The sequence below is a fragment of the Canis lupus genome, chromosome 36 (assembly GCF_011100685.1).
Source record: "Canis lupus familiaris isolate Mischka breed German Shepherd chromosome 36, alternate assembly UU_Cfam_GSD_1.0, whole genome shotgun sequence".
Classification (NCBI taxonomy): Eukaryota; Metazoa; Chordata; class Mammalia; order Carnivora; family Canidae; genus Canis; species Canis lupus.
In genome coordinates this window covers 26,080,352-26,095,794 of record NC_049257.1, presented here as the reverse complement: position 1 = coordinate 26,095,794, position 15,443 = coordinate 26,080,352, and the positions used below count along the sequence as shown (strand labels likewise).

The 15,443-nt window shown below is 36.7% G+C and overlaps 2 long non-coding RNA genes across 2 annotated transcripts; both read left to right on the top strand.

The window, feature by feature from the left end:
* Positions 1-30: 30 nt before the first annotated feature.
* On the top strand, positions 31-2,976 carry LOC102155371. Its single transcript, XR_005384848.1, has 3 exons — positions 31-146; positions 1,012-1,052; positions 2,475-2,976. It is a non-coding gene; the product is annotated as an uncharacterized LOC102155371 (long non-coding RNA).
* A 3,656-nt stretch (positions 2,977-6,632) lies between these two features.
* On the top strand, positions 6,633-14,066 carry LOC119867852. Its single transcript, XR_005384517.1, has 3 exons — positions 6,633-6,915; positions 11,244-11,313; positions 13,900-14,066. It is a non-coding gene; the product is annotated as an uncharacterized LOC119867852 (long non-coding RNA).
* The last annotated feature ends 1,377 nt before the right edge of the window (positions 14,067-15,443 follow it).

Below are 15,443 nucleotides of genomic sequence, written 5' to 3'. Positions count from 1 at the left end.
ATGTAACCAGGACAACAAGAACTGACCAGGGCTAGAACCTTACCATCCATGGGTGGTCTATAATACGTCAGACATTCTATTAGCCACTTTGTCTTTTGTTTTTAATCCTTACAGTTTATAGCTATGCATAATTGACTTATTCATGGGTAAGGACCTGTAGGTTTGGAAATGATTTGTTCAAGACAAAGTTTGTAGAGTTGGGATTCCTGGACCAGCCTCATTAGTGCACAGGCCAGGCCTTTCAATTCTTTTTGTGATGTGTCTCCTTACATTTTACACTGAGGGAGGTCTGGACCATAATAGTCATTTAACAAATACATTTTTGTAGAATGGAGAAATGAATTTGACCCCACCTAAGAGTTAAGTTCTGCTTAGCAGTTTTAGGATTCCTTCTCTTTTCTCTCAGATCGTTTCAGCTCTCTGATCAGAATCAGAAATTCTAAATGTTCCCTCTGCTCATCAAAGCATTGTAATCAGAGATCTTTTAGCAGCACGGAGAGTCACTGACCTTTCAAAGGCTGAAAAAATTAATGAATAAAGATGGGCCTGTTTCTTCCAGAATGTAAATTGGAATTAGTCTGAAAGGAACTTAAAAATAAATTGCCACTGGGGTCTGAAGAGCTATTAGATATAAAGACCCCTCCCCACCCAAAAAAAGACTAAATGTCAAGTAGGACTTTTTTTACATAACATGTAATATCTATCCTGAAATATTTTCCCACACCCCCTCCTTTAAAGAAATTCTATCTTGTTTTCACTGTCTGTCTAGAACAGTTTGGTTGGTTCAATTCTGCTTTAACAATTGGCTTAAAGTACATGAACAGTTTCATGTCATTAACTTTCATCTCTATTTGCCATTATAACTTGAAATCTTAAAAAGTAATAGTTATGCTTCAAGAAAGTACTTTGTGTGACTTTCCTATATCTGAAAGATCACAAGGGAGAGAGTGAATAGTTCACGCAAATCCAAACTGATATATTTTAACTATCTACTTACTTTATTTTCAACAGGATAGGACTTCAATTTAAACCAGTTACATCAATAGTAGCAGGTGAGTAACACCAGCCATGCTGCTCTAAAGAGTTTAGGCTGATTCAAAGTAAAAATTATTAAGATGGCATATGAAAATAAGTTAAGATAAATCTAACTAAGAAAATTACTTTAAAATTAGCTTTTAGGATGCCTGGGTGGCTCAGTCAGTTAGGCATCTGCCTTCGTCTCAGGTCACGATCCCAGGGTCCTGAGATCGAACACCACCTCCAGCAGGGACTCTGCTTCTCCCTCTCCCTCTTCCTGCCATTCTCCCTGCTTGTGTGCGCTCTCTCTCTCCATCAGATAAATAAATAAAATCTTAAAAAAAGGAAAATAGCTTTTAAAATTATTTCTCTGATTTAATACCAATTCCTTATTTATTTCCTTATTCAGAAATATTTTTATAGCTTTTATAATTATGAAAAATAAGACAATGAGTATCTATTTCCTCTGACCTCATCTTTAATTCTTTGCACATATTTTATGACGTGCATCACACTTAACCTCCTGTGCACATTTCCTCTCCCTCACTACAGTGCAAGCTCGTAAGACCAGAGAACATACCGTTCATCTTTGCATCTCTCACTAAAAGCAGTATGGTATTTTGCATATTGTATACGTCCAATAAATATTCATATGAATAAATTATTACTCACCACGCGTGCTAATGTATCTCTCACATTAATTCTATATTGGATTCTTTAGAGAAACCTAGACTCTAGAGCCCCAAATTTAATTGAGTTTTGCTTAGATTTTGCTTATTTCTTTGTAGTCTTTAAGTGAGTGTTAACATAAAATGCAAGAATCTCCTAAGCAGTAATTGGAATTGGTCTTATTAGAATTGTCTTGGCCAGTTACCCTTGCTGGAATAAAAGTTCTGTTCTTTGATCACACCCTGGAGATTGCATCTCCTTTGTCATATCTTTGACGGGGGCCTAGAATCACAAGACAGTGAAAGTGAATAGGTAATCTCAGACCAGTCTAGCACTGTTTGTCTTTTGGGCACAGGTTTAAAAGATAAGCACGCTTTCACTTTTAGAATGAAATAAGATATAACTAAAACTGGGCCGAGAGTAAACACAGTACTAGTGTTAGGAGAGTTTTTCATTAAAGGAGTTTTTCCTTTAATGAAAACTAATGAGGGTATGTATTCCATGGATAACTTTTTTTTTTTTTTTTTTTTTTTTTACTGGGAAAATTCCCCAGAACTAATTTGCCACATGTTGTATTTTGGAGACCGCTAAGTCATGAGAGTAAGGTATCCCCTCAGCGCAGCCAACCTGAGTTAGCCACTAATTTTTGTTCTCGGGAAATGTGACTTCCTATAAAAGAACTTGTGTTGTTAAGAAGAGTGATAGGATGATGATAAAGAAAAGTAGTTTTCCTCATGAGAAGAGAGAGTTGGAGAATAAAGTCTTGTCCCCTCCCCCCCTTTTTTAAGGAGAAACATGGAGCCAGCAGGACCAGCAGCCTGAGCACCATGATCAAGAGCAAGATCACAGGAGAAGGAGACAGACTCGGATTTGAATCCCAGCCGTGCCCTTTCAATTAACAAAGCAATTAACCCCTTTCTTCCTCATCTGTGAAATAGTCATAACGATGGTTTCGTAGATTGTTTTGAGAATGATAAAAGGCCATGTTTTCAAAAAGCATGGTACATAATAAACATTTACGGATGTTAACAAAGGAAAAAACAAACGTTCTTTCTACAGAAACATTCTTACAGCAGAGAGTGGTATTTCATCATGCTATTTTAGCTTAGTGGAAATACCTCGTAAGAGCCTATCACTGTCATCAAAAAGCACTCTGAGTAACCTCCTATGTTCTCTTGCTTTTTTGAAGATGAATTAACTCACCAGATAGCAAATATGATGCAATATAAAATCATACACCTGTATTCTTGATTTTAAATCAGTTTCTTGTCAAAAAAAAAAAAAAAAAAAGCACCAACTAGGACTTTATTATCCCCTCAGGGAACTGATAAGATCAATGTTCAGAAACTAAAAAAAAAAAAAGTAAGAAAAATTCAGTCCTGAAATTTGGTATATTTACCAAAAGGCAGTACCTTGGCGGTGGTGGTGGGGGGGGGCGGTGGTTTGCTGAAACAATCAGCAGATCATACTAATTTCCTTCCTGGGAAAAGAAAGTGTGAATTGTCACCTGATGTGGAGAGTGGATAGTACAGAGTTTTGTCTGGTAGTGTTAGTTATCCTGCTGAATCCAATTCCTAGCCCTGTTTCCCTTGTGAAGGTTCAGGGTAAGAGCTGGAGCCTGAATATCACCACTTACCCCTCTGTCCTCGAGTTATAACTAAAAAAGAATAATCGCAGACATTTGACTCAAGCAGGGATCAAGACAGCGACATTATTATTGATAAAGGGCTACGCCAAGGATAGACATACAGCCTTTAATCCTTAAGAATAACTGAAATACCTTCCTGCCTGGTCCTCCTGTTGGATGGTAAGTATTGCCGAGTGTCTGAAGAGGTTCCTTGGGAAGTAGAGGTCTCAGGGCCAAATACACTGTGTTCTCATGTTCTCCCACATGATATATTTAGAGATGAAATCAGCTTGAAATGAACAGTAAGAACAGCCTTAAAGGGGAGATGAAGTCATAGCCCAGCAGTTTTATCTCTTTGCTTTGGTAATGGGGTAGGTTATGTGCTCACTGTGTGCAAATGTCTCTGGACTTTAAAAGGAAACATATTTTTACAGGATAAGCATAGGCATAAAAAGGAATAGAGAAAGAAAAATTGTTCATCTATCCCCTGCCCCATTATGATGACACTCTTCTGGGTATCATTTAGTTTTTACAAATCTGTAAAAGTTTTGAAAAAAATTTTATTCTGTTCTTTCTGCTCGAGAATATAAATAATATAAATATAAATATAAATGTTGTTAGTGTCATAGCATAATCCTTATAAATATATTTAATGATAGTGTAGTGTATAAATATTTCACTAAGTGGATTCAACATAAGTTATTTAACGAGTCACTTTAAGGTTATTTTCAGTTTTTAAACTTGTTTCCAGATTTCCCTTTGCTAATATAAAGAATGCTGGTGTATCATTCTGCATAAAACCTTTGCTGTTCTAGATTTTTTTTTTAACCTTACAATAGATTCTCAAGAGTTGGATTTTAAGGTCCTGGGTATATTTAGAGTATAGTGCCACAAGACATTTTTAGTAGGGGACAAAGGATCACTTTCTCCTAATAAAAATCCAATTAGATCTCTAAAACTTGGTATCTGAAGGTTGTTCAGAGAAGCTGTATTTTGGGAATGGCATCAGGACGTACACGACAGGTATATGAGAATTGCATTCTGTCTCAGATGATAACCACTTAGCAGTACTGTTTCTAGGAGGAAAAGCTGCCTTTGCCACTCTTCTGATGCATTAGAGTACTTTAACAGAAAATAACATATTTTCAACTTGATAAATTCTTTAAGCAGAAGAAGAGAAACTCGTATTTGTTGAGTGCCTACTTGGCTCCAAGCACAGTATTTCCATTTTCACATTTATTATTGTTGGAGCTACACAGTAGGGTTTGTTTCCTCAATTGTACCCCTCTTTTTTTCCCTCCATGGTTCTGGTCAACAGAGCATCAAAGACCTGAGTGTAATAGGACTCAAGACTTCAGTCATGTTACTGGTAAAGCTGGATTAAAAGGTGTGAAACACCTCCAAGTTCCTTCCAAACCTGGACTTTGGAATGCATACGTCTGTCATTTATTTACTTGCTGACAGGTGGGAAGCTGGAGTGGAGAAAGCAGGCCCTCTTGGTCTGCCTATTATGTAAAGATTAAAAGCACAGGTGCCCACTGGGTAAGAGAGCAGGACTCTGGAGGACAAGAGGCAGTCTCCAGTCTGAATGGCAATGTCGTCTTGCCTTTTGGTTATAACTGATCAATGAAGAGCTGCCTTCCTGTAAACCAATCAGGTTACCCACTCCTCCCGTCCTGATGAGGGACGGGTGTAGAAAAGACCTGCTCTTGTGGAAACATGGCTGAAGGAGGGTCTGGAGCCCTTACTTTCCCAAATTATCACAAATAGTCTTCAAAAGAATACCATAAAGATTAGAATCCTATTTGTAGGTAAGGAGCCTGACGTTCAGATATGTCAAGCAATTCCTAAGTTCACATAGGTAGCAAGTGAGCCAACATTCAAACCGAGATGTGTCAGACTCCAAGGCCTGCAATCCTTTCATTGGACTGATGAGTACTATTGCCTTCATGACCCTCACCAACCACCGTCCCTCCATTCTTATTTAATAGAGGCTTTTTAGAGACACAATCACTTACAGTGTAGGAGTGACTCTCATGGTGGGAATTTCAGGCATCTTGGTAGTCTAGAGGGATTGAGGTTTAGGGCAGTTTGACCTTTGACATTCTCAAATGACGAATCTCTCTGTAACTTTTGGAACAGCTATAGCAACACAACTCTATGTAAGACTTCCCCTTGTCTAGAGATGTCTCTCATCGTTTAGACCCAGACTGTAAGACCCTGATTGCTCTTTCACCTGGCACATTTGCCAGGATTGTTTACATCAAATAGGTGAGAGGATGAGATACGCTCTCCTCTGGATGAAGAGCAGACTTGCTCACTGCTTGCTGTAAAAGCTGTGTGTTCCTCGAACTAAGTGTCCTCTGGACACAACACAAGACTACTACATGCACAGCATCCGTTTGAGCCCATTGTATCATTAAGATTTTTTTTTTAAGATTTTATTTATTTATTCATGAGAGACAGAGAGAGAGAGAGAGGGAGAGGGAGAAGCACGTTCCATGCAGGGAGCCTGATGTGGGACTCGATCCCAGGTCTCCAGGATCATACCCCGGGCTGTAGGTGGCACTTAAACCGCCGAGCTACCGGGGCTGCCTGTATCATTAAGATTGTGTGACTACTGATTTTCAGGGTTGCTAGACAGTTTAACATTTGGAAATCTATTAATATAAATCCTTATTTTAGCAGATTAAAGAAGAAACACCAGGTCATTGTATTAATTGATGTTTTTCTCTTTTGGGTATTGTTGGCATATTTGGAAGGTGCATTTTAGGTCAATTCTCACCTCAGTTTGCAGATACCTTCTGGAGTACTCAGCGAATTTTCCAGTCCATACACATATATAGAGAAGAGCAAGGAAAGGAAGAGTATGGAGAATCTTTTTTAGTTCCTCTAGAAAATCAGGTTGCTAAGGCCAGTTAAATCAGGTTCAGATCGGTTCAAATCAAGCTCATTATCTATCACAGAATCATTATATGATATATGATGATTAAGATTGCTCCAGTGACTAATGGAATAGATTTTGTGTCTCATTAAAATGCAAATTGTCTTGGCAGGGGCAATATATTCAGCTTCATTTGTCAATTACAACAGAGGAGACGGTTAGGGAAGTGGAGAGGAGGAAAAATAAATTGGATACTTAGGATGGGGAGAAAAGTGTACCATCAAGAAGGCAAAAGTACCTCAGGAGATCAATTTTACTGATCTAATACTTTGGCTTAGGTGAGTCCTGAGAGTGTAGGCCCTAAACACAGAGGCCTTCGTGAGAAAGGGAAGGGTAGATTCAGAGGATGGGCAGACAGGACACGGAGATTAGCATTCAAGAAGCGCCTTCCACGTCCCGGCTTTTAACAGGCCTTTTAATAATAGCAAGTGCTATGATTGGTAACAATTTATAGATGAGGAGGCTGAATTTTGGGGACGTTATCATGCACAAGGTGACCCAGCTCTTAACATGTTAAGCCAAATTTTAATTCCAAGTTTGTCTCTAAAGTCAGTTTTGCTTCCATTGAAATAATTAAGGAAAGGAGAGTCCATGGAGGAATTGTCTTCAATAATGAGAACAGGAGAGGAGTATTACATAAGCATATTATACAAAGCATGTAAGTATCTCCTTAGCTGATTTACTAAAAACTTCAGTGAAATTCAGAAGCAAAAAATGTCCTTTTTGTCAAACACAAAGCAACAAAATAGTCAGTAGGGATTATTTTATTTCTCTAATATATGTCTCAGTAAACACTGAAACCTCTCTTTTTGATAGCCAAGGTTTTACAAAGTTAGTTTCTGGATATATATTCTCTCTCTCTCTGAGTTTTATGTGTACATAGGTGACACAGATATATCCTCTCTGATATGTCATTTAACAAATCATGATTTTAATATTTATATGGCTGATCAAAAATGACATGTTTTGCATTTTAAAAAATTAGAAAGATCCCTACTTCAGGAAAGCCATCCTTGAAGTCCTTGACCTGATTACTTACATAAGAGTTTCCAGGTTGGGTTTGTAGTCTACTTTATTTTAATTTTTTAAAGATTGTATTTCTTTATTCATGAGAGACACAGAAAGAGGCAGAGACACAGGCAGAGGGAGAAGCAGGCTCCATGCAGGGAGCCCGATGCGGGACTCCATCCCAGGCCCCAGGGTCATGCCCTGAGCCGGAGGCAGACACTCAACCATTGAGCCACCCAGGTGCCCCTGTAGTCTACTTTAAAGCAAAATAAAAAATAATGAGTTTTTCCTAGTTAGAATTGTTTAGCTTAAATCTCTAGATAGTTTATTTTTCTCATATATTTAATTAGCAGTCTATATTGGTCAGAAAATAAAATATATAATATTTAATATGTAACATATATATTACGTGAGTGTATCAAACCATTTGCCTTAATTTTTTGCCAGTTTAACTTTGGAATGCAGTTTTAGAAATAATTTTGGTTTGTCATATATATGTGTGTGTGTGTGTGTGTGTGTGTATAAAACTTTAAAAAATATTGTAAATTGATTCTCTGTTGTACCATTTTGCATTGTCATCAGCCATTTGCTCAAAGCCTTGCCAGTAGAAGGTGTTGTTATACTTTGGTCGCCAATCTGAGAGTTAGAGGTGGTGTCTTAATTGCATTTTTCTTGTTATGAATCAGGTCCAGCATATTCTTATATATTTAAGGGCCATTTGTGTTTCATTCAGTTCACTTTTTCTACGCTGATTGTGTCTTTTGTCTGTTTTTTTATTTGGTTGTTTCTCTCTCTCTCTTTTTTTTTTGTTCTTCAGGTCTTTATCTAGAAAGTACTTAAGCCCTTGGTCAGTGAAAAGTTGCAAGCCTTTTTCCCTCTTTATTTTTTTTCATCGACTTAATTTTTGAGTCACAATTAAAAATTTGGATAACATAAGGGGTGTCTGGCTGGCTCAGTCTGCAGAGGATGCGACTCGACCTCTGAGCTGTGAGTTCAAGTCCCATGTTGGATGTAGGGCTTATTTTAAAAATTTGAATAATGTCAAACTTGTCAATTTTCTTTTGTTTATTGTTTCTAGATTTTGAGTTAGTGTTATTAGAAAACTTCTCCACTCCTAGGATATATAGAAATTCTTCTGGTTTTTTACTTGTCTTCTTCGCGAAATTGTATAGTTCCATTTTTTTAACAGTAAGATGTTTGATCTATTTGGAGTTTATCTTTGTGGACTCCGTTTTTATTTATCCATATTTAGAAAGTGCAGCCAGTTCTACTGTAGCGCTTGTTTTGAAGACACAAGTTGTTCCAATGTAATTGATATATTAGGGAACACTGTAAACATAACAGTAATTTTTACATTTGCTAATGAACAGTTCTGTGTGCAGGCAATACTAAATGCATCTGGAAAATTACCTAGATGATCTGAACTACACTATTAAGGAATACATAATATGCATGTATATACACATACCCCTCAGCTGTCTACCAGCTACCTTAGTTCACCACATTTTACCTTACAAGGTTGTGTTTTGGTACTACTTCACACATTTGTAAACTTTCTGTGTTACAAAAAACCAGAACCATTCATTCTACATCCCAAACATGTCTAAGCATCCCGGTTCCAAAATGTCAAGCAGTGTATAGAAGAGGAAAGCTATAAAACCTGAAATAGTAAAGATTTTCAAAGAAATGAGAAAGCATGCCATTCCTTCCAAGCAAAAGACATGAAGGAATTTACATTGCAGACAATCAGAGACTCTACAAATATAAAAGAAACACCTATGGCCTGAACAACGTCAAGTGCTGTGAGGTCAATAACAATAACATTTTAAAGAAATGGAAACAACGCAAAGACTATGGAATACAGATTGAAGACTAAACTGTGTTGCCTAAAACTTTTCTCACAATCAAAGAAAAAAAGATCATCTACAAATGAGGCCTTATGCAGACATTTCCAAATCCTGAAGAACTGATTTCTTCTTATTTAGGACTGTTAGTTTGGTGATTTGAAACGTCACTACAGTTTCAAAGTCTTTTGCTGTCTGGCAAAGCCAAGGGTACAAAAAGGAAAGCCACAAAAGAATTTCCAGCAATGAAGCAGATATTAGCTGAAAGTAGGCTATACGATGCCTCACATTGCAGTTTTGATGAAACAGGTACCTATTAAAAATGCATGCCCATCTCAAAGGCAGAAAAAACAGGCTATTTAAGTATTTAAGGCTGTGAAATGGATAATTGTCTATCTATTTCATAATGACTTATAGATGGCACCCCTTCCTACAAGCCAACTCCAGGTCATTTTCAAGGTTGAGTGCCATTTTCATTACAGTGTTTATATATTTCTTAACCATTAAGCATTTACAAAATTGTGCTATACTTTTAAAAATTAAATTCCTGTCTTTTTTATGTCACTGATGAAGTTTTTTGAGTGTTGAATTCTGTCATATTTTTTATTGTGTGATTTTGCATAATGGGGAGATTTTTAGGAACATGTACTTTCTGTTACAGCAGAACTGCTTACATATATTTTCTGATTATATGAAATACTGCCTTTTGATTTATTTTTATTTATTATTATTATTATTTTTAAAAAATATTTTATTTATTTATTCATGAGAGAGAGACACACACACACACAGAGAGAGAGAGAGAGAGAGAGAGAGAAAGGCAGAAGGAGAAACAGGTTACAGGCGCGGAGTAGGATGTGGGACTCGATCCTGCATCTCCAGGATCATGCCCTGAGCCAAAGGCAGATGCTCAACTACTGAGCCACCCAGGCACCCCAAAATGCTTTATTTTTTAAAAAATAAAGATTTTATTTATTTATTTATTTATTTATTTATTTATTTGAGAGAGAGAGAGAGAGAGAGAGAGAGAATGAACAGGGGAAGGGGCAGAGGAAAGGGACAAGCAGACTCCCTGCCAAGGGAGGAGCCCAACGCAGGGTTCAATGTGGGGCTTGATCCCAGGACCCTGAGATGATGACCTGAATGGAAGGCAGATACTTAACTGACCAAGCCATCAAGATGCACCTTGAAATGCTGCTTTTATGTTTAAATTTCTATGTGTACTTTTTCTATTTCTGGACATTCAATTTTGTTTCATGGTCAGTCTGATTATTCATATGCCAATACCATGTTACTTTAATTTTTGAGGCTTGATAATATTTTGAATCTAGTAGAGTTAGCTAATCTTCATCCTTCTGCCCGCCTGCCCTGCCATAGCACCTATATTTTAGGATTTTCCTGTCCTATTTTTGCTTGCTTATTTTTTCATGTGGACTTTTGAATGAATTTCATGAGCTCTAGGAAGAGAGATGTTGATAATTTAAATGGAATTAAATTCATGAATCAACACAGAAAAAACTGACATCTTTCTGATATTGAGTCTTCCTCTTCATGAAATATCTCCAGAACATGCCTTCCCTTTGTTCAAGTCTGTATTTGTTTATTTTGGAAGTGTTTTGATAATTTTTTCTTTATAGAGCCTTTAATATTTCTTAAGTATATTTCTACTACTTTATATTTTTAGTTGCTATGCTAAATGGGATTTTACTTTCCATTATGTTATTTAAATGGTGGTTGTTTTAATAAAGTCAATTGATTTCTGTGTGTTAATTGTATATTGTGTTACCTTACTAAGTTATCTTACTGTTTGTGCTTGTTTTTCCATTGATTTTCTTGGGATTTTCAGGTATACATCATAAACATTATGTAATACTTATGTTAGTAAGCAAGAGAAAGCATTGAGAAAATTTTCCAATTCATATGCCATAAGTGCCTTTTTTTCCTTAATGGAATTAACATTAATACTTCCAATAAGTTGTAAAATAGTAGTGATGGTGTTTATCCTCCTCTCATTAGCAATGGCCCCATATTTTCCTATTGTATGAGGTCCTGGCTTTTGGACTGTGATAGATTGAGCAAGTTTCTACCTACCACCATTTTAATTAGTGTTTTGTTGTTGTTGTTGTTTTGCAAGGAGAAGGAAATTTCTGGGCCTGAGCATCATTTGATAAAATAGGCTGTCAAGAATGTACAGAAGTAACATGGTAAGTAGAAAGTAGGCTTCTTGACTTTTTATATATCGTTGTGAAAATAATACTTCTTTGAATATATGCCTTTGAATGTACCACTAAATTTGCTTCATGTTTCACTATGATGTGAAGTGGCAGTTCTGAATAGACTATGGACAAGTCTGTATGTGGGACTGGGTGGATGGTGTATATATATATATATATATATAACTTGATTATTAATGAATGTGATTAGATCCATAACTGCATGTCAATTTTTATTTTGCCCTAGACTCTGCATCCTAATGATACTGGCTTTTTACTTACCAATCCTACACACAGCTACCAGATTATTATAAATTAAGGTTAAGAGCATAGATTAAAGTAATAAGAATTTCAAAGGGATAATTAGGGGATGATTTATTGGAGACTGGTACCCTGTGTTTGTCTATATTTGTATAAAGAGATGAATCTGGGTGCAAATTTGAAAACAATACAATTGCATTTGTATTTCATAGTGGTTTAGTATACAGAGTAACATACTGTTTTAGTATATACTGTTTCCTACTGTTTGGTGGCAGACATTGTGGGTTTTTTTTTTTTAATTTTTTTATTTATTTATTTATGATAGTCACAGAGAGAGAGGCAGAGACATAGGCAGAGGGAGAGGGAGAAGCAGGCTCCATGCACCGGGAGCCCGATGTGGGATTCGATCCCGGGTCTCCAGGATCGCGCCCTGGGCCAAAGGCAGGCGCTAAACCGCTGCGCCACCCAGGGTTCCCGACATTGTGGGTTTAATTCCTTGGCTATACCACTTACTAAGTCTGTGATTATGGTCAAATTCTATACATGTTCCATGCCTTAGCTTTCTTATTCGTAAATACAAGATAATAGTGTCTACCTCACAGGTTGTTGGTAGGTTTAAATCAGTTTGTATATAGAGAATTCAAAATATTGCCTAGCACATAATAAGTACTCTGTATTTTTATTGGATGGCAAATTTTAGCATTAGTATGGCTAACTGCTCCTATTCATGACTACTTTTTTTAGAGTGACAAATCTCGAAAATACAGGTCATTTGTTTTATTAACCAAGAAATTAGGATGTTTTTCTTATAGGATGTTTTTATTATAGTTAAGTTTTCTTATATAATATTCTCAGTTTTTATTATATCAGAGAACGTGTCCTAGGGATTTGGGTTGAATAAGCAGCATATTTAAGGAAACGAAATCTAAAGAAGCCTGTGATTAATTGTCATATATAAAACGGAGTGCGTAAAACAAAATGAAAAACTAAATCTCAAATAGAATTAAATTTCCACATATTTACAAATTATTTATTTAAAATATTTAATAAAACTATATCGAAATGCTTCCCCATTGTGCTATTAAGATGAAATAGATAATTCCTAAAGAAAAAGTATTTTTTTAAGTGACACATTTTTTGAAAAACTATTCTCATGATTTTTTGTTTAACGTTTCTTTGCATGCTGTAGGCTAGATCTAGATCTAGAGAAGGTACACCATGGTAAAAAGAAGTGGTGTCATATTATGTCTTTGGGCTTCATTACCTTTTCCTAAAAGTAGAAATTTATATTAGATATCTTTCATATCCTGCCCAATTCTAAAATTTCATGAATTTCTTATGAAGGAAATCTTTACCTTTAAAGTATATGGATATAGAAAAGGACTGAAATTTATTGATCATTTTAAGGTTGGCTAAATTTAGGTAAATAGCATGTGTGCACGCTGTGTCTCTAAAGTAAATAAATAAATCTTAAAAGAAGTACTTTAAGGAAAAGCCTGCTTTCATTACAATGACATGTTTGGTAGCAACTGGTGGTGTGACTCCCGCTCTAGAAAAACATAAATGATTCATTGTAACCTGGAATCAATATAGCAACTTCAACAGACTATTTCTTATTCTCAAGAAATTTTAAGGATTTGAAATTTCAGAAAATACAGGACTCCTAGATTCAAGATAAAGGACCATTTATTAACCACAGCAATAGTGGTGGCCAGAAGATCGGCATTTTTAAGATAGGTTTCTTGAGCCACTATTCCCACAATATTACGTGGATAGGACTAGGTAATACCTGTTTACATAGTAGGCTGGTTTATAGGAGAGAAACCCTGAACTTACGGAAATCACCACCTCTTATAATGGACAATAAGATACTTACCATTTGCAAGTGAAACATTATCTCTATTTACCATAGCTGTTCACTCTCCAAAATCCCTGAAAAGATAGTCTGAACAATAGATATTCAGTGCTTCTGCTCACAAGAAGTGCAGAAATATGAGAGACCCTTAAAGAATGCTTAACACCTCTTGATAATAACTTTTACATTTTCTGACTTGTTTTTAGGTAACTCTTAAATGTTCAGATGAAGACATGTCAAAACTTGAAATTTTAAGCTCAGTCAAATACATTTTCAATGTCATCAGTTTGGGATAATCAGAATTATAGAAGTTTCCATATTGGGTTAGACAATGATGTGTCTAAACTGGCATGGCTAATTATAAAGTGATATATCTTCATTAATATTTGGCAGCAACTGAATTCTGCTAACATTATGTGCATCGTTATAATTCTTTTCTGTCCTATTGTCATTCTTTTCAGTCTGGGGAAATTACTTTGATATTTTCTAAAAGTCAATCCTGGAGTGAAGTGAGAAGCAGAATGACAACTCCCCAAGTCAGCTGACTACTGACAACTGCTTGATATACACATAAGAAGATGAAATAGATGATGCTTTAGAATGAGGCTCCCAACCTGGGGCAGCAAGATGAGGGGCCATATAATTATTATTACAAATCAGAATGAAGATCACAAGTTGCTTATTGAATTGAGAAATTTCTGAGGGGGCAAATGGTACAAGTTTAGCTTAAAGTAGGATGTTTCTTTTTTAAAGATTCTATCTATCTATCATCTATCTATCATCTATCTATCTATCTATCTATCTATCTATCTATCTATCATCTACCATCTATCTATTTATTTAGAAAATGTGAGCAGGGGAAGGTGCAGTGGGAGAAGAAGAGAATCCCAAGCAGACACCAAGCTGAGCATGGAGCCGAGCACAGAGCCTGATGTGGGCCTGTCCTCATGATCCTGAATTCAGGACCACAGCTGAAATCAGGAGCTGGAGGCTCAATCGACTGAGCCACCCAGGCACCCCTAAAGTGATCATGTTAACAGAACTCTGGCAGGCATCACAGAATAGTCTGTCATGAATACTGCTCAGCTAAACTCCTAAGGTCTCTCAAAGAACACAGAAGTCATTAGAATAGGTTTTACTAATGACTAATCAACCATACCCAGAGCAGGCCATTGATACCTGGTTGGGTTCCTCTTCCACCACCCCTCAGGTGATCACCTTCAGCAAAAATCCTGTTAGGTGGGTTTAGCCAGAATCCTCCTCTAGTCCTAATGTTTCCTTCCAGAAATCTTCCATCCACTGACCCCCAACCCTACTCTTTGACTAAAAATCCCATTTTCCCATGCTGTATATGGAGTTGAGCCCCATCTCTCTCCCCCACTGCCATTTTCCATCTCATGTCCTTATCTGGACTTGGAATAATATCTTCCTTATTGAGCTTTAGGGTGTCCTTGAATATTATTTTTTCTTTAAGATTACTCTAAGGGTGGCGCAGAGACCAGCAGCCTAGCCATTACCTGAGAGTGTATTAAAAATAGAGAATCCCCACACCAGATCCTGGATTAAACCTGCACTTTTAGAGGATTTCTCAGGTGATTCACGTGCACATTAGAAACAGAGACACGTTCCTCTGTGACTGGTTTGCAATGCTTGTCACTAAACCAGGACCATTTTGGCTAGGTAAGAATCTGAGGAAACCTTTTTTAACATAGAAATTCTTAGCACCGTCCACCAGAGATTCTAATTCAGTAGATCTGAAGTCCTGGAACAAGCTCCCACTGTTTGATTGTGATATACCGTTGCCCTAGGCCTAGGGCATTATCTCCCAACTTTGGCTTGATCTGGTCCCAGATCACTGATTCTCAAACTTGACTGCACAATAGAGTCACTTGGGAAGCTCTTAAAAGAGATTGAAAGCTGAGCCCTACTCCGAGAGTCTTGATTTACCTGTGTTATTGTGAGACCGAGGAATGTATATGTTTTTAAAGCTCCTCAGGTGATTTTA